We start from the raw sequence: 26,004 nt of genomic DNA, 5'->3' as shown, positions 1-26,004 counted from the left end.
AGGAGAGTGAAAAAGTTGGCTTAAAGCTCAACATTCAGAAAACTAAGATCATGCCATCCAGTCCCATCACTTCGTGGCAAATAAACGGGGAAACAGTGGAAACAGTGTCTGACTTTATTTTTGGGGGCTGCAGCCATGAAATTAAAGACACTTGTCTTTGGAAGGAAGGTTATGACCAACCTAGACAGCATATTAAAAATCAGAGACATTACTTTGCCAACAAAGGTCCGTCTAGTCAAGGCTATGGTTTTTCCAGTAGTCACGTATGGATGTGAGAGTTGGACTATAAAGAAAGCTGAGCACTGAAGAATTGCTGCTTTTGAACTGTGGTGTTGGAGAAGACTCTTGAGAGGCCCTTAGACTGCAAGGAGATCCAACCAGTCCATCCTAAAGGAGATTGATCTGTCCTGAGTGTTCATTGGAAGGACTGATGTTGAAGCTGAAACGCCAATACTTTGGCCACCTGATGCGAAGAGCTGACTCATTGGAAAAGACCCTGATGCTGGGAAAGATTGAGGGCAGGAGGAGAAGGGGACGACAGAGGATCAGATGGTTGGATGGTATCACTGACTCAATGGACATGGGTTTGGGTGGACTCTGGGAGATGGTGAAGGACAGGGAGGCCTGGTGTGTTGAGGTCTATGCGTTTGCAAAGAGTCAGAAACGACTGAGCGACTGAACTGAACTGAACTGAACTGATTGTAGATTTCAAGTGAAGCCAGTCAGTTACATTGTGATAGTTCCCCCACGTATTCTCCTCCTCCAGAATAGGAACAGAAGAAGCGAATGATTTGATTTGACCAATTTTAGAATTTTGCTGTACAAATACATAAAAAGGGAGTGAGAAATGAACTATTGTTATTTTCAAGGAAGCAACTACAATGATGGATTATGAATGGAATCCAAGTTGAGTGAGGAGGAAGACAGACAGCAGAGGTATGAAGAGTATAAAGGGAGTAGAATTATGGAGCAAAAACTCACTGAGGCAAGAACTGGTATAGTTAAGAAGCTACAGGAAGCAACCAGAAGAATAAACTGCAATGATTCAAGAGTGATTTATTACTTGAAACAGAAATTTCAGAGGTTATGCAACTTCTGATGAGGGCAAGATTTCAGGTAAGATTGACTGAGTGAAAACTTTGCGAGAGATGAGGTAGTTAAGTAACTGAGCAGGTTAAAAATATCATCTTGTGGACTGGTTAGAACTAGTTTGATTTAGTTTAAATGAGTTGGACCAATTTTTTTTTTCAATTTAAACCAGTTTGATTCATGCTGAGCAAATAAATCTATCAGTTTCTAATTTTATACCTCATTGATTTCACCCACCATGAACTACACGTGAACTGGTTTTACCTAATTTAAAATTATTTTATTAGTGTACCTGCTATGGAAAGCAGTATGGAGGTTCCCCAAAAAACTAAAAATAGAGTTGCCAAATGATCAACAATCCCACTTTCTGGGTATATATCAAGAGAAAACTATAATTTGAAAAAATACATGCATCCCAACATATGTTGCAGCACTATTTTACAATAGCTAAGACATGGAAGCAACCTGAATGTCCATCAATAGATGAATGGACAAAGAAGATGTGGTACATATATATAGTAGAATACTACTCAGCCATAAAAAGAATGAAATAATGCTATTTGCAGCAACATGGATGGACCTAGAGATTATAATGCTAAGTAAAGTAAGTCAGAGAAAGACAAATACCATATGATAATTCTTTTATATGGAATCTAGCATACAACACAAATGAACATATCTACTAAACAAAACTGATTCACAGACTAGAAAACAGACTTACGGTTGCCAAGTGGGAGGGGTACTCAGGAGGGGTGGGTTGGGAATATGAGATCAACAGATGCAAACTATTACATATAGAATGGATAAACAACAGAGTCCTACTCCATAGCACAGGGAACAATATTCAATATTCTGTGATAAGCCATAATGAAAAGAATATATATGTATAACAGAAGCACTTTGATCAACAGCAAAAATGAACACATTGAAAATAAACAATACTTCAACAAAATAAATAAAAGAATCATACACTATGAAAAAACAAAATAATTTACATTAAATTATACAGTATTAAGTATTATTTTTTACTTTGATTAGTGGCTTAGAAGGTTAGTTTTTATTTATAGTGACTTATATTTACATTGACTTCATATAGAAAATCCATGCTAAAGTTGAGGAATAGTCCCACTAGAGATTCCTTCTGAACAGAATATAAAGTTTTATTAAGTGGATGAACACATTATAAGGATGGTAAAAATTATAGGAATCCATAGGGCTTTCTTCTCTTCCAAAATATAAAAATCATCCTGTGCAAATTTTGGTCATTCTTCTAAGTAGGAGAAAAGTAAAGAGATTTCTTGCTTCATCCTTATGGAAGAAAGTCTGTTCATTAAGCTTGTCATACTTGGTGAAAGGATTGTAACTGGATTGCCAGAGAGTAACCATTTTGGGTTTCTAGTCATGGATTTCAAATGAAGCCCTAGTCAGCTACATAATACCCTGCTCCTCCTACTCAGACTATATCTTATAAACCTAACATCCCATTTCTGAGTATTAATTCTGTCCACGTAATGCTACTGTTTCTCAGCCATTGCCTATAAATTTGTGACTACCTTCGCATAGACAAGAAATGTTCTCCTTACTAGACTGAAGCGATGTCTACCAATAAAACCAGATTTCTACCAACACTCTGAGATCATTTGACCATGTTAGTGTGTGCTGTTGCTGTTCAGTCACTCAATCATGTCTGACTCTTTGAGACCCCCCCACGAACTATAGCATGCCAGCCTTCCCTGCCCTTCACCATCTCCTGGAGCTTGCTCAAACTCATGTCCATTGAGTTGTTGATGCCATCCAACCATCTCATCCTCTGTCATCCCCTTCTCCTCCTGCCTTCAATCTTTCCCAGCATCAGGGTCTTTTCTAATGAGTCAGTTATTCGTATTAGGTGGCCATATATTGGAGTTTCTGCTTCAGCATCAGTCCTTCCAATGAATATTTAAGATTGGTTTCCTTTAGGATTGACTGGTTTGATATCCTTGAAAGTTCAAGGGACTCTCGAGAGTCTTCTCCAACACCACAGTTCAAAAGCATCAGTTCTTTGGTACTCAGCCTTCTTTAGAATGTGAAAAAGACCAAAAGGGATATAATTGGAGCCCTCCTTTTCCCCTTTTCAGGAGAGGTGGGCTACAGCTCCCTGACCCTACTTTGATTTGTTCTTCATATCCATTCAAGCATGAACACTATGTTTGAAGATCCATCACTCCTCCCTGAGAGTTATAATCAAATGGTATTAGAACATGCTCTGCTTTATTTTATTATATCCATGAATACAGGCTATCTAACAATCAAATTATAAAGACCAAAAATGAATTGGAAAATATACCAATTTGTCTGACTCTTTGAGATCCTATGGATTGTAGCCCGCCAGGCTCCTCTATCCATGGGATTTCCCAGGCAAGAATACTGGAGTGGGTTGCCATTTCCTCCTCCAGGGGATCTTCTCAACCCAGGGGTCAAACCCGTAGCTCTTGCAGTTCCTGCATTCTCAGGCAAATTCTTTACCACTGAGTCACCCGGGAAGATTGTTTAAAGATACTTTACATCTAGATGTTTCATTAATCATATTATTGACATTATTACATAAACCAATATTTTTTTAAAGTACAGTTTTAGGATCCTGAATCTCTTAGGATTATATTCAAAGCATTGAGTCCAGGATGAAACCACCACCCAAGTGACTTAGACTGAGGTGGGAGTGAGGAGCTGGGAATCCACAGTTTAAAGAAATTCCTCAGGGAGTCTTTACATACAGGATAGTTTGAGAGCCATCTTTCATACTAAAATCAGATCCAAGACTTGGAACTCAGGTGTCTGTTTCCCAAATTGAGGCAGGGCTTCTCTGGTGGCTCAGAAGGTAAAGAATCATTCTGCAATGAGAGAGACCTGGGTTCGATCCCTGGGTTGGGAAGATCCCCTGGAGCAGGGCATGGCAACCCATTCCAATAATTTTGCCTGGAGAATTCCCCATGGACAGAGGAGACTGGTGGGTTATCTATGGGGTCTAAAAGAGTCAGACATGACTGAGTGACTAATGAGCAAGCAAGCAATGCCCCATCTCAGCAGAAGTAGACAGAGAGGTTGTCACCCCATTCTCCAAAAAATTTGAGAAAGGTTGAAAGAAAATGGGACATTGAAACTGAGCCCCTAAAACTGAGTTCCTTTGCTGAGTTTATGATTAATATCTTTAATCAAAATGATTATTTCCCTTCTTGTCCAACACCTGTTCTCAAGATTGAGAAGTATCAAAGAAAAGGAGGGGTTGAAACTGAGCAGAACCCTCTGGGGCTCCTAGGGACAAAAGCCTTTCTGTGTCCCCCATTTCGTGATTATAGGAAATAGGCTGCCTTCATGACCTCCCTTGAGTTCCAGGGGCAGGGTCAAACAGTTGCTGACTAGGGAAGTAAGAGGATGCATAGAGAAGTGAGGGGATGCAGAAACAAGGAAGGAACAATCAAAAAACAATAGTGCAGCCTTGGGGCGGAGTCCTGGGCCCCCTCAAGGGAAACTCATAACAATATCTTTGTGCTGTTCACAGGTACTGAAACCCACCAGGTAGGAGAAGTTAACTGTATGCTGCCCACAAGCATGTAGACCCCAGACTGACTGGAATTAGGAGCTTAATGATGCTGACTCCCACTTACTTCACCACCAACCAAATAGATGAATGTCCACAAGCTGATCACAGACTCTTTGAACCATTATTAAAAACTCCTCATTACCCCTTCCAAGTTGGTACACACAGTTCTGAGGGCATTATTAGCCTGCTGTGGCCCTCTGCCTGGCAAAGCAATAAAGCTATTCTTTTCTATTTCACCAAAAACAAACAAACAAACAAAAAAAACAAGATAAATTATCTTAATTCCCATACAAGGAAAACCAGGTATTTAAGTTATAGGATTAGAAAAATATGTATTTTAAAATGCATACATGAACTCAAAATTAGATAAACAAAAACTATTCAACCAATTGCCCCCTGAAATACTAAAATGGTCCTACTTCTATAGGATTTATCACTGATTCATCTTTATAACAAATTCAGATGGAGAGTTGGATAATTCAATCTCCCTTTCTCTACCTTACACATTCAAATCCCATTAATCTTACTATCAGAAATTTGGGGTCTGAGTCATCAAAAAACAAAAAAAGTTTCCTCAATTTTGATTTTCCATTTCTCTAGGCAAACTTTGGCTCTTAAAAAAAAGAACAAATTTATTTCAGAGAGACAAAAAGTTGCATTATAAGTTAGAATTCAAGTATATTTAAGTACAAGTAAATTCAAGTACAGTAATTTCCTATGGATACTTTTGCTCAAATGATCCTCTGTCCCCTGGCTCCTCACCATGCCTACGACAATGCCTTCCTTTCCTCATCTCATCCTAGGATGAGAAGTCATGAGTATTTCAGCTTTTTTTCAAGGTTTGGCTTTTACTAGCACTTATCTTTCTGCCCAAGGTCACTCACCTCATTTTTAATTTGCACAAACCTATTGTATTTGCAAAGATTAGAATTTTTCTGGCTCCTTGATATCTACTTTCTGTACTTATTAAGTGTTTTTGTCTCTCAAGACTTTTTAGGCTCATTTATTCTCCCTCTGAGCCTGAGCAAAGTGGATAAACTATTGAAGGAGCATTTGTAGTTACTTTAGAGATTTTAAAGTTTGGTTTCCTGTGCTTTATAAAGAGGAGCTACTTAGCTTTTCAATCTTTTTAGTTAGTTGCTACAAGAAGAGATGGCTGAGTAATTAACTTTAGAAATTGGCTCATCAGAAAATGAAAAGATTCAATAGCTATCTATATCATCTTAAAAAACTCATTTCCCCCCAACAATCTGTGTGTGTATGTATGCACATGGACACATGTGTTTGTAAAGAGAAAGGAGAGATAGAGAAGACATCAGTGAGAGAAAGAGTATCTACTTTATGTTAAGCACCATGATGATTGCTGTGGGATACACAATAAGAATTAAAAACAATCTGTACTTTGAAAGTGAAAGTACACTGAAAGTGGAGTTTAGTGTCTGTGGAGGTAGATATGTCCACAGACACTAAGAGCAATCTGGGGAAAGGGGCTTGAACTGAACAGCTGAGTGTAGGTTTCCATGCACAGCAGCTGATTTCAAATTCCAGCTCCACTCTTTCGTGACCTTGGGGAAACAGTTAACACCTGCTGAGCCTCAGATTGTATGTCTCTAAAGGTTAGCAGCGGAGAAGGTGATGGCACCCCATTCCAGTACTCTTGCCTGGAAAATCCCATGGATGGAGGAGCCTGGTAGGCTGCAGTCCATGGGGTCGTGAAGAGTCGGATACAACTGAGCAACTTCAGTTTCACTTTCATGCATTGGAGCAGGAAATGGCAACCCACTCCAGTGTTCTTGCCTGGAGAATCCCAGGGATGGGGGAGCCTGGTGGGCTGCCGTTTATGGGTCGCACAGAGTCGGACTCGACTGAAGCGACTTAGCAGCAGCAGCAGCAGAGGTTAGCAGCACCTAGCTCCTGGGGTGGCTATAAAAATAGAGATGAAGTAGGTAATGTGCCCAGTGCATGGTAGATGGTTAATAAATAGGAGTTATTATTATGGAAATAGCTAGCAGCTGCATGTTTGCAAACTGAACACTTTGCAACTGTACCTAGAATGCAAAATGGACACTCCGTGCACCCAGATGCAAACTTAGTTTTATTTCAAGAAGTTGGCACCAAATAAAAATGTAGTTTTTAGGACAGGAGTCAACTTTCAATGCCTGTTTAATCAGTGTGGGCCATGTTAGAGACTTTGAGGTCAGCAAGGCATATGAACATAAGGAGTCAAATAAAACCCTTATGGTTTAAAATCAGCTGATCTAATCTGATAAGAGGAAGCTCAAGGATAATCTTCTTGGTGCAGAAAAAGTTTTGTCTTCTGAATACTTCATCCATACTCAGAAAACACTGCATCTTATTTAAAAAGTAGATCTATATGTGCTGCTGTAAATGAAGGCCCATGACATACAGATGTGTGTGCTAACTACAAATTGGCACTTGTCATCTATCTCTACATGCCTCTGATGTGAAGAGCTGACTCATTTGAAAAGACCCTGATGTTGGGAAAGATTGAAGGCAGGAAGAGAAGTGGATGACAGAGAATGAGATGGTTAGATGGCCTCACCGACTCAATGGACATGAGTTTGGGTAAACTCCAGGAGCTGGTGATGGACAGGGAGGCCTGGCATTCTGTGGTTCACGGGGTCGCAAAGGGTCAGACATGACTGAGCGACTGAACTGAACTGATCTACCTCTACAAAGACTGAATCGTGAACTGCTGCAGTTGCTGACCTTCAGCACCCCTGAAAGGAGTTCAGGGTGGAGGTCAGGAATAAGGCATACTGTGTTCTGGGGAAAATTAGCAAAAAGGGTCTTTAGATAGACATTTTTAAATTTTATGAGCCTAATTCTTGCATCGCCTCATATCTAGAAAAGCATTAAAATCCTTCATAGTGACATCTGCTCCTCATGACTAGCAGTAACCTTCTGAAAAAAGTGTATGTTGTATGATTTAATTCCCTTTTATCAAAATCACATGTATATTAACCTTCCCCCTCTTTGGAGCAGTTTCTTAGAGCTATCTGAAATGCTGTCTCCCAGGCTATGGCCCTCATTTTGCCAAATTAAACTTAACTTACATCTTTTCAGTTGACATAAGAAAAATTATAGTGAACATCTGAAGTTTGTATAAATTCATTCCCTCAGTTTCTGGTAATGTTTTATCTAGAGACCATCTCTCCCCTTTGTTAATCAAGGTACCCCAGCCAAGAAGAAGGCTTGTGACTCAAGCTAAGCAATCTGACATTTCCCTGGGAGTCTGAATCTCAACAGAGCTGCTGCATGCTTAAAAAGGGGGTTTCTGCTACCACAGTGCACAGAATGACTTTGATTCCTGTCCTTTCTAAATACCTTTACCTAGCTCTTCAATATTTTATTCAATTTTCCTTAAGGAAGAAATATGCTTTAGAACATCAGTGGGCATTCTTTGTGTCCCCCACTTACAGATACCATATCTTGAATTTTGTTTCCAATAAATTGCTTTTGCTTTTAAGTCAGCACGAGTAGACTTCTTTACCTTCAAATAAGAACCCTAAAGTACAGTGATAACGTAATAAACATTGCATTTGTTTTTATATGTATATTTTAAACTCATTTACTCTATAAATTTTTGTACTCACTTTTTCTTATAATGTTTATTACTTTTATAAGTAAATATCACTAATAAATAAATTTATTAATTTAATAAATTAAAAATAAATTTAGACAACCAGGTGAATTCTCTGCAAACAAACTTCACTTGAATCATCTTTACAAGCTAGGAGCAATTTTTACTGGGAGTCTGGGCAGCAGCCTTAAAAACAAATTGTTACAAGTACCATACCAGAGGGAAGTCAGGAGAGGTACTGAAAGCAGAGAAAGGGCTGCAATGGGCAGGTTCAAGGGTACTAGCTGCCCCATGTTTTGTTATTACTGATACAGTAAAGCCAACAGATCAGGAGACAAGTACCATAGGAAAGATGAATGGTATACTATGCGGGACACAGAAGGAAGACAGAAGGAAGTTGGTCAGGAAACAGAGGGGCAAAGGAAAACTATGATTTGCATTTGAAAGGTATACTTATGGGTGAATTGTTTACTCTTTAGGAATTGGCCTCCCCTGAGAGGGGCAGTCCCTCCAAGGTGAGGGGGAATGTCAAAGCATCTAAATTCAGAAAGTATAAGATATGGTTAATATACCTCGCCTTCTAGATATGACTCTTGAACTCCTCCTACTCTTTCCACAATCCATGGAAATTCAAAACTTTCTCTGGAAGTTCTACAAATTTTCAAGAAAGCTAGCATTTCATTCTCAGAGTATTCCTGATCTCTGGGGTTCTGCATTTTTGTATTTATTTCTGTTATATACCATAGAATCTCAATGTACATTGCAGCTCTATCTTCAGTTTCCAGGACAAGGGGATGGAGCACTGAACCACATTGAAAACACTATGTGTTTTCAATATTCAGTTCAGCTCTATGTTCAGTTCAGTTCAGTCATTCAGTTGTGTCCAACTCTGCAACCCCATGGAATGCAACATTCCAGGCCTCCCTGTCCACCACCAACTCCCGGAGTTTACTCAAACTCATGTCCATTGAGTCAGTGATGCCTTCCAACCATCTATTCCTCTGTCATCCCCTTCTCCCCCTGCCCTCAATCTTTCCCAGCATCTGGGTCTTTTCAAATGAGTCAGTTCTTCACATCAGGTGGCCAAAGTATTGAAGTTTCAGCTTCAACATAAGTCCTTCCAATGAACACCCAGGACTGATGTCCTCTAGAATGGACTGGTTGGATCTCCTTGCAGTCCAAGGGACTCTCAAGAGTCTTCTCCAACACCACAGTTCAAAAGCATCAATTCTTCTGTGCTCAGCTTCCTTTATAGTCCAACTCTCACATCCGTATGTGATAACTGGAAAAACCATAGCCTTGACTAGACAGACCTTTGTTGGCAAAGTAGTCTCTGCTTTTGAATATGCTATCTAGGTTGGTCATAACTTTCCTTCCAAGGAGTAAGTGTCTTTTAATTTCATGGCTGCAGTCACCATCTCCAGTGATTTTGGAGCCTAGAAAAATAAAGTCAGACACTGTCTCCACTGTTTCCCCATCTATTTTCCATGAAGTGATGGGACCAGATGCCATGATCTTGGTTTTCTGAATGTTGAGCTTTAAGCCAACTTTTTAACTCTCCTCTTTCACTTTTATCAAGAGGCTCTTTAGTTCTTCACTTTCTGCCATAAGGGTGTTGTCATCTGCATTTCTGAGGTTATTGATATTTCTCCCGGCAATCTTGATTCCAGCTTGTGCTTCCTCCAGCCCAGGGTTCCTCGTGATGTACTCTCTGCATATAAGTTAAATAAGCAGGGTGACAATGTACAGCCTTGATGTACTCCTTTTCCTATTTGGAACCAGTCTATCATTCCATGTCCAGTTCTAACTGTTGCTTCCTGACCTGCATATAGGTTTCTCAAGAGGCAGGTCAGGTGCTTTGCTATTCCCATTTCTTTCAGAATTTTCCACAGTTTATTGTGATCCACACAGTCAAAGACTTTGGCATAGTCAATAAAGCAGAAATAGATGTTTTTCTGGAATTCTCTTGCTTGTTCCATGATCCAGTGGATGTTGGCAATTTGATCTCTGGTTCCTCTGCCTTTTCTAAAACGAGCTTAAACATCTGGAAGTTCACGGTTCACATATTGCTGAACCTGGCTTTGAGAATTTTGAGCATTTCTTTGCTAGCGTGTGAGATTTTCAGTAGTTTGAACATTCTTTGGCATTGCCTTTCTTTGGGATTGGAATGAAAACTGACCTTTTCCAGTCCTGTGGCCACTGCTGAGTTTTCCAAATTTGCTGGCATATTGAGTGCAGCACTTTCACAGCATCATCTTTTAGGATTTGAAATAGCTCAACTGGAATTCCATCACCTCCACTAGCTTTGTTTGTAGTGATGCTTCCTAAGGCCCATTTGACTTCACATTCCAGGATGTCTGGCTCTAGGTGAGTGATCACACTGTGATTATCTGGTGATCGGGAAGATCTTTTTTTTTTTTTTTTTTTTTTTTTTTTTTTTTTTACAGTTCTTCTGTGTATTCTTGCCACCTTTTCTTATATGCTGCTTTTGTTAGGTCCATACCATTTCTGTCCTTTATTGAGCCCATGTTTGTATGAAATGTTCCTTTGGTATCTCTGATTTTCCTGAAGAGATCACTAGTCTTTCCCATTCTATTATTTTCCTCCATTTCTTTGCACTGATCGCTGAGGAAGGCTTTCTTATCTCTCCATGCTATTCTTTGGAACTCTGCATTCAAATGGGTATATCTTTCCTTTTCTCCTTTGCTTTTTGCTTCCCTTCTTTTCACAGCTATTTGTAAGGCCTCCTCAGACAGCCATTTTGCTTTTTTGCATTTCTTTTTCTTGGAGATGGTCTTGATCCCTGTCTCCTGTACAATGTCAGGAACCTCCATCCATAGTTCATCAAGCACTCAGCCTATCAGATCTAGTCCCCTAAATCTATTTCTCACTTCTACTATATAGTCATAAGGGATTTGATTTAGGTCATACCTGAATGGTCTAGTGGTTTTCCCCACTTTCTTCAATTTAAGTCTGATCAGATTGGCTAATTTTCTGTGATCGTGGTTTCAGTCTGTCTGCACTATGATGCCCTCTCTCAGCGCCTACTGTCTTATTGGGGTTTCTCTTACCTTGGATGTGGGGTATCTCTCCACGGCTGCTCCAGCAAAGAGCAGCTATAGTTTGGGAAATTTGAAGATAAATAGGAGATGATTTAAGGAGCAAAATGTCCAGGAGAGACAAATACAAAAACAGGCATAAGACAATGCCTTATTGGAGAACTATAAAAAGTTAGAGTGATTTGTACACATCAACCCAGGTCTATCCCAATTATTTGGGGCTTAGGAAGAATACAACTGAAGGCCCATGTAACATATGTTTAAATATTTAAAAGGGATACATCAAACTAACAGACTGCTAAATAGAATATGTTCTACTCTTCTTCTGTGACAAACAGAACTTCAAAAAAACCCTGAAAGGCCAGGTCTGAATTTGGAATTCTCAGAGTCTGAGAACATGGCAAGGCAGGGAAAGATGGCCCATGGCTCCAGGCCTGTGGCTTTTGGCCTTCCTCCCTCCTATCCTTGGCTTCTTTCCAAACTTTCTCCCAAGTGGACACACAGGTGGTGTGTATAAACTCCAGCCACAGCCTCCACAAACAGTGTCCTTCGGTCACTACTGAGGCTAGAGTGTACCCACCAGGGGTGCCCTTCCTGTCTTTAGAAGAAAAGACTGAAACAACAGATTCACCCAGGCTCTGAAAGTTGGGTCAAAGCCATTTACACAGGAATCCCAAAGTCCCAGATATCAGAGTCTGGTTTAGAGGGGGTGCCTCTTGGGGTAGGCCCACCCCACTGGCTCCAGGGACTCTTTGGCCTATAAAAAGGATGAGGCACAGAAGACATGATCTACTGCGAGAGCTTCTGAGGCTGTCACTTTCTTGCCTGGGTCAAATGCAGAATTGTTTATCAGCCTTTGTCATCACCTTTTCCTCAAGGTGAATCATCTAAAAATGCAGCTTTATAGCTTCAGATGTACTGATTTGGGTCAAGAGTGGGATAAGTTCACTAGATTTTTCAGTCTCCACCTGATGAATTTTTGAAGAAATGTTATTTCTAGACTTGTGAAGCATTACAATCCTATTTTCCAACGCCTATATAGGCCGCTGCTACTGCTACTGCTGCTAAGTTGCTTCAGTTGCGTCCGACTCTGTGCGACCCCATAGACGGAAGCCCACCAGGCTCCCCCGTCCCTGGGATTCTCCAGGCAAGAACACTGGAGTGGGTTGCCATTTCCTTCTCCAATGCGTGAAAGTGAAAAGTGAAAGGGAAGTTGCTCAGTCGTGTCCAACTCTTAGCGACCCCATGGACTGGAGCCTACCAGGCTCCGCCGTCCATGGGATTTTCCAGGCAAGAGTACTGGAGTGGGGTGCCATCGCTTTCTCCGTTATATAGGCTAATAGGCTAATAAGCTAACATTAGAGAAAAGAAAATAGAAATTCTTTTTGGCTGAAAATCCCAATTTTGAGTCTAAAGTATAATAGGACCATCTTCAAAGACAAAGGACCATGTGTTCCAAGCATTTGTTTCAACCAGACATTTTGTTATAACTGGCTGTTTTCATTTACTACCACCTGCAGGCCAGGCTTGTCCTAGATCAGTTTGCACCAGGGTCACAGGGATGACACGACACAACTCAGGATGAGTCAAAACAGGGTGACTCTTCACTACAGGTGTGCTGCTTCTGCTTTCTCACCTAGCTTGCCTTCACCTCAGTTTCTGATTTTGCTTGGCTTTCTGCTTATTTTTCAATCTTTTTGCTTCTTACTCAGTGCCTATAGGTCTTCCAGTTGCTAATCATCCCAACCAACTTCTGACCATTTGCCATGTTTTATTCTCAGGTACTTATGTCCTCCTGACTTCTGTTGACTCTGAACCCTGAGATATTGCTGTCTTGATCCCTGAGGTTTTTGTGGTTTATGATGATCTAAAACAGTATCATCATCCAAACAGTTTCCTGATCTATAGCCACCCTGACATTGACTAGAGTGGAAGCAAAAACAGTTCATGTCTTGAAATAAAATCCTCAGTCTTAATTTTCCTATATCATAGTAACAGAGACGAGAGGATTTTCTCTCTCACATATATGGCTGCTTCCTTTCCAATAAAATTTTCCCCCACTCAATCCTAAGAAATCTATCTCAAACCCATAATACTGTTATACACACCCATAATACACAAGACTGTTCATCTCCAAATCATGAACCTGGCTGTACTAAATGCCTTTGACTATGACATTGTACTTTCAACTATTTCCACTTTGGACTCTGCAGAAGCTCTGGTATATTGACCCCTATATGCTAAGCAATCCTTCAGCCTGTTTAATTTCTTCACTTCCTTCCTTATCCAGTTTATATGCCATAATCACGCATTTCAAAATTATTCTCATTCATACTGACCAAAATGGCCATTATCCAAAAGTCTATAAATAATAAATGTTGGAGTGGGTGTGGAGAAAAGAGAACCTTCCTATACTGCTGGTAGGAATACAAATTGGTACAGCCACTATAGAGAACAGTACAGAGATTCCTTAAAAAACTAAAAATGGAGCTCCCATAAGATCCAGTGATTCCACTCCAGGGAATTTATCCAGAGAACACTTGAATTCAAAAAGAGCATGCATTCCAATGTTCATTGTTCCACTGTTTATAACAGCCAAGACATGGAAGCAACTTAGACATCCACCAACAGAGAAGAGACAAAGAAGATGTGGTACACATATACAATGGAATATTATTCAGCCACAGTGAAGAATGAAATAATGTCATTTATAGCAACACAGATGGACCTTGAGATTACCATACAAAAGGAAGTAAACCTGACAGAAAAAGGTGAATATCATATGACATCATTTATATGTGGAATCTAAAAAAAAAAAAATACAAATGAACTTACAAAACAGAAATAGTTTTACAGATACAGAAAACAAACTATGGTTACCAAAAGGGAAGCGAATAGGAGGGATAAATTAGGAACTTGGCATTAACAGATACATAATACTGTATATAAAATAAACAACAAGGACCCACTACAAAGCACAGGGAACTATAGTTAATATCTTACAATAACTGAAGTGGAAAATAATGTGAAAGAACATAACTGAATTACTTGGCTGTAACTTGAAACACTGTAAATCAATTATATTTCAATAAAAATTAATTATTAAAAATACACATTGATACCCTGAACTCCTTTATATCTTTGTATTTTGCCACTTTTTAACTTGGAATCAACCCTGCTGTTGGGTTTTCTCTCTGGTAACACTTAGGCATTTATTAATTTCTGGAGAAAAACACAACAGGGCAAACTCACCACTATAAATCCATGATCACTAACCTCAAGCAAGCCCTCAACACTGCCCATCAGTCCCACCAATTTCTCTAAGCTAACTGGCCCTCTTATGTGTACATTTTCCTCAAAACTGTGATGATGCCTGATAGTTTCCCGCTACTGGATATGGCCAACCATCTCTCCTCCTTCCATCACAGAGAAAACTGAAGCTAACAGAAAAATTTCCCTCAGTTTTCAGTTACCAATTCCACAAATCTACCCGTTGTTCTTAAGATAATGCCCAATACATGGACATGTCCTGCTCTCATCCAACAACCCCACAACCTTTAGGCTTCAGCCACACTTGCCTTCAAAAGTTCCTCTAACATCAGGTCTGAGACTTCTCTGATGAAAGGAACCATTCAAGTTATTGAATAAATTAATTTCCAAGCCCACTGCTACTGCAGCTAAGTAGCTTCAGTCGTGTCCAACTCTGTGCGACCCCATAGATGGCAGCCCACTAGGCTCCTCTGTCCCTGGGATTCTCCAGGCAAGAATACTGGAGTGGGTTGCCATTTCCTTCTCCAATGCATGAAAGGGAAAAGTGAAAGTGAAGTCGCTCAGTCGTGCCTGACTCTTAGCGACCCCATGGACTGCAGCCTACCAGGCTCCTCCGCCCATGGGATTTTCCAGGCAAGAGTACTGGAGTGGGGTGCCATTGCCTTCTCCATCCTTGTCTTTTAGCCACTGCCATTTTGGACTCTGTTTCCCTATTCTAACTACCTAACATTCCCCCCTCAAGAGATGGGAGGTCCAGTTCTTTGGGAATAGGGGCATCGAGGTCTTTCTGGCTACTTCCTGCTGAACTGGGAAGGCGAAGGGTATTGGGCCTCCCCCTTTTGCTAGTCTCAGGCCTCAGAGTCCTCATAGCGGTGTCCATCTAAGGGTGAGTGGTATTTTCCACGGTAGGCTGTAGTTTTGTATCTTTGTTGAACTGGGACCGCATGTTGTAGCTTGTTGACCTTAACTGGAGGTCAGAGCTGCGTGAGCTTTCTGCTGAGTTCGTTTTTCGCTGTCCTGGTCTCCAGCACGATAGGCCTCTTGTCAGTTCCCTTGCACTGGGTTTTCTCTGCGTCCGCGCTGAGTTGGGCTTCTGCTGTGCTTGGCTTCCTCCTTGCAGGGGCTGTGCAGAGGTTGTTTCAGCCAGGTTAAATCCGAGTCAGGGCACCAGAGATGTCAGGCGAGTGTATGGTTCTCAGTTCTTGTCTAGTCACAACAATGATTTGGAGTGATGGACATTAAAGCCCTCAGTGCATCACAGCTCTCGGGTCTTGAACAAACCGTGTCATAGCTCTTAGACAAATCAGTGTTACAGCTCTATTTTATCTAGAAGATAGCGGGAGAATCCATCCTCAAAGAAGAGAAGAGAGTGGAGGAACGTGCCAGCTTGTGTGCGTGGTGGGGATGGGGGTGGGTAGAGAGAGAGAGCGAGAGAGAAAGAGCCCACTAGATAATACTTTAAAGGGAAGGGCTAGAAATGCTATACTTAACAAGAGCCTCAGGTCATTCTTACCACCAGGAAAGAATGGTAAAAACATACCATGATCTCTCCTTCCACAAGACTTTTCAAATGCTGTTTATTTTCCTTGGAAATCTTTTCCTTCGTCTTCCTTCCCTCCATACCAGAAATACTCTTACTCATCTCCCAACTTTCCACTTGCACATGATGTCAGCAGGAAAGCCCTTCTTCACAATCCCACTCTACCACCACTAAGTTCAGGAAGTTTCCTTTGTCCTATGCGCTCATCAGACCATATTCCTTCTCTTCAAGACACTCATCGCAAGTTTAACATCATGCACTCACGTGATTATCAAGTCATTGTCTCTCTCTCTACTGGATTTTGATGTTAAGTGCTACATCTGTTGTTATGCATCATTGTTTCTACAATGTCTAGGCAGTAACCTAGTTTACATAACAGTTCATCAATAATAATTAATACTTGAATGAGTAAATGAATGTGGAATGAATGAACTGGCTCTTAAATTGACAGAGATGTTGGAGATTAAATTATAACCTTGACAGAATTATTTAGCCTCTACCTGGATATTTTTAGTGCTGGGCAATCTGTTCCACTGTTGGATAGTGTTAGAAATTTTATTTTTCTATTAAATTCAAACCTGCTCCCTGTATCTTCTCATCAATGCTTACAGTTCAGCCTTGTTGGAAATGCAGTCAGCCTGTTTCCTCTAAATTATATTTCCTTCTAATGTTTGACTATTTTAAGCATGTGTCCCCTATGTCTTTTCTTCTCCAATGCGAATAAACACATTTGCTTGATTTGAGATAGTTCTCAGACTTAACTATGCCCTCCTCAGTTGAGCACACTCTAATGAACACGGAAACAAGACAGAAACAACAGAGCCATGAAACTCTCACGTCTTCAGCATAGTAGCTTTAAATCATTACTTTGAGAAGATGAGGCTGTTTTCTTCCTTCTACCAGTTACTGTTTAAATTGCAAAGTCATTGAACAACCAAGCAGCAATATCTCCAAGAAGGATTGTACCTACAAGGCGATGAATCCATAGGGCACATGGGATTTATTACAAGTGCTTTTATTGGAGCAATTTGTTGACAAATGCCCAAGAAGGAGTATAGAGTGATCAGTAATAATAAAACCTTATGGAGATCATTTCCCCAAATGCTGTCTGGGAGAGAAACTGAGCCAGATTCCTTAACCAAAGATAAGTTTTCTGTACCTTTCCACTGGCAGTTTTTATATGTCATCTCTGGAGAAATTTCAGATGTTTCAAATCTAAGCCTATATCAAAGCTGTGATTCATAAAAATAGCAAAGGGGTTCTATTTATCTCTATTTGCTAATCCTAGCCAGCAGCTGAAAAGAATTGGAGTTTAAATCCTATTACTCTCTCATAGCCCCAACCCCCCAGGCCACAGTGTCAAATTGATAAAATTACTTCTGGAATGAGTGAGGAGCCTGTCACATTGACCCACTATTTCTAGTGCTCAGGAAAAGGAGACAGGTCTTCCAGATTAAGAAAATTACCTGTCCTTCTAATAGCTGGAAGTTTTTCCTAGGGTCACTTTGACAGGTTGCCCCAAAAACCCAAGGCAGAAGGACCATGACATTGCTAGACTTTGGGTCTAGGAGCTCGAGTCCCACTTAAGAGAGAGTATAAGAGCTACTTAACAGGGTGTTTTAAGACAGCAACGTCACTAACTTACAGTGACATATGGCAGTGAATGGCAGCCTGCAAGCTGGACATAATCAAATTGCTCTCAGGAGCAGTACAACGCAGGACAATACTGACCCAGTATCTTTAAACTGACAAAATTCGGGTCAGAGCTGAGGCACTGGGATAAAAGAATAAATATAGGAATAAAAAGAAAGGATTTATCATAAAAGGAATAAAAGGAAGGGATTTATAATAAAAATTGACAAAAATTGGAATTGGAAATACTTTATCTATCCAAATCTATTTTCCTTTTCATTTAGAAAATTGTTAACATTTACATAATTAATAAGTCAAAACTAAATAAAAATTATTTTCAAAAAGATACTACTTTTTTTTTCATTTTATTTTTAAACTTTACAAAATTGTATTAGTTTTGCCAAATATCAAAATGAATCCGCCACAGGTATACATGTGTTCCCCATCCTGAACCCTCCTCCCTCCTCCCTCCCCATACCATCCCTCTGGGTCGTCCCAGTGCACTAGCCCCAAGCATCCAGTATCGTGCATCGAACCTGGACTGGCAACTCGTTTCATACATGATATTTTACATGTTTCAATGCCATTCTCCCAAATCTTCCCACCCTCTCCCTCTCCCACAGAGTCCACCCATTTCTATCCCTGTATGCCTACCCACCTCCCATAATCATTTTTCATTTCTTTCTGGCTTAGATTTCAGGTGCAATTTCTTATCAAAAAATTATGTATATACAATTCATATTATATTTCACTTATCAATATATTCTAGAAATCAGTCTTTACCACTTCATTATATTCCACAACTGCAAAACTGCATAGTTACAGCACTATGTGACTATATCATAGTTTATTCAATTAGTCTCTTAAGAATGAACATTTATGTTTCCAATACTGGGTTTAAATGAATAATGCCACAGTGGTGAATCTCCTGCATGTGCTTTCATTTTTGTTTTTTGTATTTATAGAGTGTATCTTCTGGGTAAAATTCCAGTAGGGAAGTGCTTTGTAAAAAGGCAAATTCATGAGAAGTCATGTTGCTGCTGCTGCTAAGTCGCTTCAATCGTGTCCAACTCTGTGCGACCCCATAGATGGCAGCCCATGAGGCTCCCCTATCCCTGGGGGAGCTCCCCCGCTCCCCCATCATGTTAGGTGTTGCCAAATTTTTCTCCACTTTGCACTCAAGAGAGGAAATAGTTTTAGGTGGCAGAGTGTGGGGAGCAGGCAGGACATTGCTAATGTCCTTACAAACCTCTTTTTCCTGTCCAGGATTGCTCTGTGATTAAGTCTCTATTGTCAAGAATGTTTTCCCCTAAATTTGCTGTTTTATATTAGGAAGCCACTGGTAAGTGGTGACCCCACTGTTGTTCTACACTCCCAGGACTCCTCTCTCCAACTGCAGCCTCTCCTCAGGCAGAGCCAGTACAGAGGTGAAGAAAAGCCCCTTAGAGCCACCACCATCATCAACACTGCACTAAGCTCCCCTGCTTGTGTTCCAAGCTCCAACCTGCTTCGGCTTCTCAAGGACTTTCCTTTTTCCAGTTCCCTCTTTTATGTTTCATAACATCGACTTTTGTCCCATGACTGTGTCTACTCCTTCTCCACCAGCTGTTTACTATCCACATACCAATATTACCTGCAGACCAATGCTGTACAACACCTCCATCTTCAAAAAGGAAAATAAACACTCCGGGTGCCATACTTGTCTCAAGTTATTACTTATTTTTTGTTTGCTTCTTAGCCCAACTTTTCAGAAGTTCTATCTCCACTCCCTCATACCCCATACCCCAGGTCAACCCACAGCAGAATGGATTTCTCCTCCAATAGGAAGTTCAACCTTCCTTTTACAAACTTACCAGCAAACATCATGTGCCTGTTTCTGTAGATGTTTTTCTCTCATCTCCATTATCCTTTAGCAATTTTCAACACTGCTGAGTCCCCTCATTCATGAACTGTTCTTCTTTGGGAGCTTCTAACAGCATAACGTCTTTATGCCCTCTTCCCTCTCTGACTGATTTTGACAGTTTTTTGTAGGGGATCTGTTTTTATGATGGATGAATAGATGAGTCCTTAAAGTTTAGAACTAAAGCATTTTTGTCTCTCTTCTCTCTAGTGATCTCATCTATTCTTGTGGCCTTTCTTCATGATACCTACATTTATTTTTCTCCAGTCCAGCGCTCTTCTGTGAGCTTTAGACTCACGTCTTACTGATGAGTTGGCAGCTCTACTCTATTTCTTCAGCAGCATTCCAATACAGAATGTCCAAAATGGAACTCCTGCTTCTCAACCCTAAATTTACGTCCCCAACACTAGGGGGCATCCTTAATTTGGCCATTTGCTAAAATTGTCATATGAAATTCATTAGCAAATTCCGATTGCTCTACCTTAGACTGTTTCCACTGTCAGTTGCATCTTCCCACTTCCTCTGCCTCCACTGGGGCCATATGCCATGATCTCTTGCCTGAACTACCGCAACTGGCTACTGCCTGGTCCGCTCTCCTTCACCGCTACCCCTTAATCCATGCTCCACCAAACAGAGAGATGTTAAATATTTTAGGTGAAGTGACTGTACATTATCTTGCCATTACTATCAAAAGGTCTTCAGTAGGTTTTAGCTGAACTTAGAATAAGCAATACAGGCAGAGTACATCATGAGAAATGCTGGGCTGGATGAAGCATAAACTGGAATCAAGATTGCTGGGAGAAATACCAATAACCTCAGATATGCAGATGACACCACCCTTATGGCAGAAAGTGAAGAAGAACTAAAGAGCCTCTTGATGAAAGTGAAAGAGGAGAGTGGAAAAGTTGGCTTAAAGCTCAACATTCAGAAAACTAAGATGATGGCATCACTTAATGGCAAATAGATGGGAAACAGTGGAAAACAGTGTCTGACTATTTTGGAGGGCTCCAAAATCACTGCAGATGGTGACTGCAGCCATGAAATTTAAAGACGCTTACTCCTTGGAAGGAAAGTTATGACCAAATTAGGCAGCATATCAAAAAGCAAAGACATTATTTTGTCAACAAAGGTCCATCTAATCAAGACTATGGTTTTTCCAGTAGTCATGTATGAATGTGAGAATTGGACTATCAAGAAAGCTGAGCACCAAAAAATCGATGCTTTTGAACTGTGGTGTTGGAGAAGACTCTTCAGAGTCCCTTGGACTGCAAGGAGATCCAACCAGTCCATCCTAAAGGAGATCAGTCCTGGGTGTTCATTGGAAGGACTGATATTGAAGCTGAAACTCCAATATTTTGGCCACCTGATGCGAAGAGCTGACTCATTTGAAAAGACCCTGATGCTGGGAAAGATTGAGGGCAGGAGGAGAAGGGGACAAAAGAGGATGAAATGGTTGGATGGCATCACTGACTCGATGGACATGAGTTTGGGTAAACTCCGGGAGTTGGTGATGGACAGGGAGGCCTGGCATGTTGCGGTCCATGGTGTCACAAAGAGTTGGACATGACTGAGTGACTGAACTGAACTGAAGAATAAGCAATCTCAAATAAAGTCTTTGTATGTCTGGCCTTTGAATGTTTCTCCAATGGTCATCTAATCTTACTACTACCAGCTACACTGATGTTCTTTTTGTTACTCAGGTGCACTTAGGTTCTTCTCTTTCACGCTACATAGTTTCTTTTTCTCCTTTAAGATTCAGCATAACAGTGGAGGAAGGGACTAATTGAGAGAGTAGCATTGAAACATATACATTACATATGTAAAATAGATAGCCAGTGGGAATTTGCTGTATGACACAGGGAGCTCAAACCTGGTGCTCTGTGACAACCTGGAGGGGTTGGGATGAGGTGGGAGGTGAGAGGGAGGTTCAAGAGGGAGGAGACATATGTCTATCTAAAGCTGATTCATGTTGATGTATAGCAGAAGCCAACACAATACTGTAAGGCAACTTCTCTCCAATTTAAAAATATAATAATAAAACAAAGATTCAGCATAAATACTACTTTTATAAGAAAGGCTTCCTTATAAAGGACATAGGTCCTGCCTTGTCCTTCTCTCACTTTCATATTTGTTTCCATCACAGTACCTATTGCTATCTGCTGAGACTTTTTAGCCATCTGCCTTCACTCTAGGAATATCATCTAATCCCCAGGTATCTACAGCACCTACCAACTGCCCAATAAATGGTAGGTATTCAAGAATGCTTTTTGAACAAATGAATTAATTAATGGATGAATGCCCTACATGAGCAGGGACCATTTCTGCCACACCCACATCAGTGTCCTCATTGCCTAGCACTAGAGAGAAACTCAATAAATGTGTGTTGACTTAATTATTGAACCCCTATGTTATAACCAAGGAAACTGAGGTTTAGAGAGTTTAAGCAGCCTCCCCTTAATCACACAGGGACTAAAGAGACAAAGTCAGGACTTAAACCCAAATGTCTGACAACACAGTCCTTGAAGTGCTGGCACTGGAAGGGACTTTGGAGATTATCTTGTCTAACAGCTTGATTTTACAAATGAAGAAAATGAAGCTCAGGATGGTGAAATGACACATCCAAGTCATTTGTTTTGACCTGTATTATACAGCCAGTTCTATAGTTAGCTAGGTTGGTAAGCTTACTCAAATTACCTCTGTTCTTCATTTTCCTTATCTGTAAAAGGAGCTGGGATGTCTTGGTGGTATTATTTAATCATTCCTTCCAGCTCAGAAATCTGATTCTTCCTTTCTAAGTTTGCTCCTGACTTCTCCCCTCATATTTTGGGATTAGAGAGAAAACCAAATTGCATTTTACATGGTTTGTTCTGTACTTCAATAAAACCACTAGGAGAAAAAAAAAGTGAGGAAGAATAGTAGTTTCTCAAGTTTTATGTACTTTAGGAAGAGTAAGAGTGCCACCGCAGAAGCCCCCTAAAGGGGAGATAAAAGTTATATCTCCAGCTGCTAGCCATAGTTGAAAAAAAATATGTCTATAATAGTCATTTAGAAGAAATATCATTATCAATCCCTGTAATGAGGCGATAAATTGAAAAAGAAAGGGGTAAAGATAATGTTCATGGCAATGTAAGCGAATGTAAAATTCCTTGGTGTGTTTACAAGAAAATGAATAATCCCACATTTCTGTGGGTTTCACTTTAACTGCTGGTGAAAAGTGACTGATATTGCAAGAAGACAAACCATTCTTATTTATACTCAAAATGTCAAATCCCATTTGCACCCAAAATGCCATCACCTTGCATAACTCTATCAACTTAACCTGCACAGAAAGCAAAAGCTAAAAGCAGAATATGAAGAGACCTGGTATATAAATCCACTCTCTTTTCTCTGCACCCTTAATGAAACACCCTGATTTCCTGCAACCATTCCAAGATGGAAATGTTTTGAATTCTAAAATAGCTTAGCACCAATGTGTCATAATTATCTGAAACTATATTTAGAATGATGAAGTTTGCCATGAAATCTAAAATATGCTTCAAATGTCAGTCTTATTTTTAATTAATATGCCAATCCACCTTTGTAATAATCAAGTTTACAATCTCCCAGTGCTGAATAACTTGGATGCTGTGTGTGTGTGTGTGTGTTTAATCTCACAATTATGATAATGTAGTTCTCCTATAGATCCTTCCTTCTCCTACAGATTGTCAAGGGAAATCTGATTTCATCCCAGTAGTATATTTTGTCTATAAAACCAAACGGTATGAAATGAAAGTCTTGTCATACTGGTCACAAGTTAACAAAATCATTTTAACACCATCACACTTACCATCCTTATGATCTGAAATTTGTTGTCAGAGGGCAAATATGGTATAGTGCTTTACTCAACCTGCTTCTTTTATTTAAATTCCAGGGTAATAGAAATGGGAGCCCCATTTTTAAGGAAGTATACACTTTAGAGTACATAATGAGTTTTAAAACACTGCCAAATAAAAAAATGCTTCACTCATTTCATATTCCTTTTTAGGTATCTTCCATGTTTCTGCTGAATTTTTAATATTTAATATTTGGTAGAAAAAATGTTATTCACGTGGAGCCACAAATTATAACAAGACTGTTACCTTCTCAAATTGCCATGTATGAATAGAAAGTATATCTTTTGATACCACCTTTCCGACCTTTACAGACTCATTTGGTGAAAAAGAGAGATGATAATTTGCTAGAAGCTCCACACACATTATGTGTGAACTGAACTGGTGTCTTGAGACTTTTCTGCAATTGCAAATAGCAACATATCAGTTGTAGACTGTAGGTAAGGTTGCCAAGATAAACAAGAAAAGTGCAAATTTTAGAGTGTTTAGAAACATTTTAAAGCAACTTGACATAGTAAATTTTTTCGCCTATAAAAACTTAGATAAGTGCTTTATTTTAGTTTACTATTATTAGCAATTTGCTTTTTACTGAAACCTTAAAAAGGTATTCCTCAATCATTTGGAAATTCAAAATGTGATACTTCCCCAGTGATAATTTGAAAACCATTGTCACAGATAAATCTCTTAGTTCACTTGTTATAAAGGACCATGTCAGTAGAAATAGAGATAACAAACAAACCCCCAGAGCCTTTAGTGTGTGTGAGAAGCCATTGGTGTATGTTGCTAGGTCAATGATACTCACTTGCTTCTTGCTCAACTGACCTGAAATAAAACAGGTGAACTTTGGACTCAGTTCTCCTGCAGCATCATGGTGTTGCCAAGAACAAAAACTTCAAGTGATCATTTGGTTAACAGTTCTCAAGATTATAAGGCTGAAAGGCATTGCTCTGTTCTCAGGTCACAATGTAGACTTTAGATCTCTCCTTTGATGTGGCTGAGTATCTGCTCACCCTTTATTAACCTTAAGAAGACAAAAATACAATCAATATTAAAAGACTCTAGTATGCTTTTAAATACTTTTAAAGTTAGCAAACACCTGTTGGGGTGTTTGCTAATAAATTTATCAGTCAATATCCAATGCACACCTCATATGTGCCAGATAAGACACTAGGTGCAAACACCTTGCTCTCCTGTTATTTTAGGGAAATGATGCTGTGAAATTTATAGCAGATGGGATCTGACCTTTAAAGGACTAGAAAAGACTTATTCAGAGGACATGTTCTTTAGCTGGAACCTGAGGATGACTAGGAAAGCAGGGAAGAGTGACAGGGAGAGTTGTCCAGGCAGAAGAAAACTAGGTTAATTCTTGCTTCCACGGAGCCTGTTTTATTGTGTGTGTATTCACTTCTTAATGAAAAACACTAGCCCCACATAATTATACAATTGGACAACCTTGAACAATACAGGTTTGAACTACAGGGGTCCACTTATATGTGGATTTTTTTCAATAGTAAATACTATTGTAATACACGATCTAAAGTTGGTTGAATCCACAGGGAGCGTTGACTACAAGTTAAATGTGGACTTTGACTGCATGGAGGCTGGACGCCCCTAACTCCAGGTTGTTAAAGGATCAATTTTAGTGATTTTAATCACTAAAATCTTGCTCCTAGCTTCTACATATCACCTGAACTCTTTTTTAAAAAAAATTTCTCCCATCAACATCCAGTTCTAAAATGTTTTTTAAAGCAGTGCTATACCAGCAAGCATGGGCAAGACTTAGGTATTTCTTTAATCTATACAGCTTCCAAAACCTATGCTTTCACAAACTCTCTTTGATCCAGCTTTCAGTCGCTGCCTCTCAGATCCCTGCCACCAATAAGATTCTTAATGTGCAATGAACTTCAGCCTGACAGTTCCCATATCTCAAGCTCTTGCTCCATTTGGCCTGGGTGGGATCATTTCTAGATGCAGAGGTGGACCATATGACCCAGGCTAGGCCAGCTAAACAATGCACTTTGCTGATACATGGTGACAGGCTTATGAGAACCAACAAAAATGATGAACATTTCCAATATAGTAGAAAAAAGAATGAGAGATGGAGAGAAACAATTTTTGATTATGTTGTTTCAATCTCCTATACAGACTTTCTATTTTCTCAAAATATATTTGACATATAACATTGTAAAACTCTAAGATATATAACATATTGATTCAATACATTCATATATTGTAGTATGATTGCCGTTGTAGTGATAATTACCACCTCTACCACATCCCATAATTATCATTGCTTTTCAGTGGTTGGAATAATTATGATCTAGTGTCTTAGAAAGTTTGATGATTGTAATATAATATTGTGGTCTATATTTACTATACTGCACATTAGATCTCTAGGGCTTATTTACTGCTAGCTACAATTTATACCCTTAAACAATCTCTCTCCTATCCCCCTTCCCAT

The sequence above is a fragment of the Bubalus bubalis genome, chromosome 3, assembly GCF_019923935.1.
Source record: "Bubalus bubalis isolate 160015118507 breed Murrah chromosome 3, NDDB_SH_1, whole genome shotgun sequence".
In the NCBI taxonomy this organism is placed as follows: domain Eukaryota; kingdom Metazoa; phylum Chordata; class Mammalia; order Artiodactyla; family Bovidae; genus Bubalus; species Bubalus bubalis.
Note: the sequence above shows the minus strand (reverse complement) of the source record.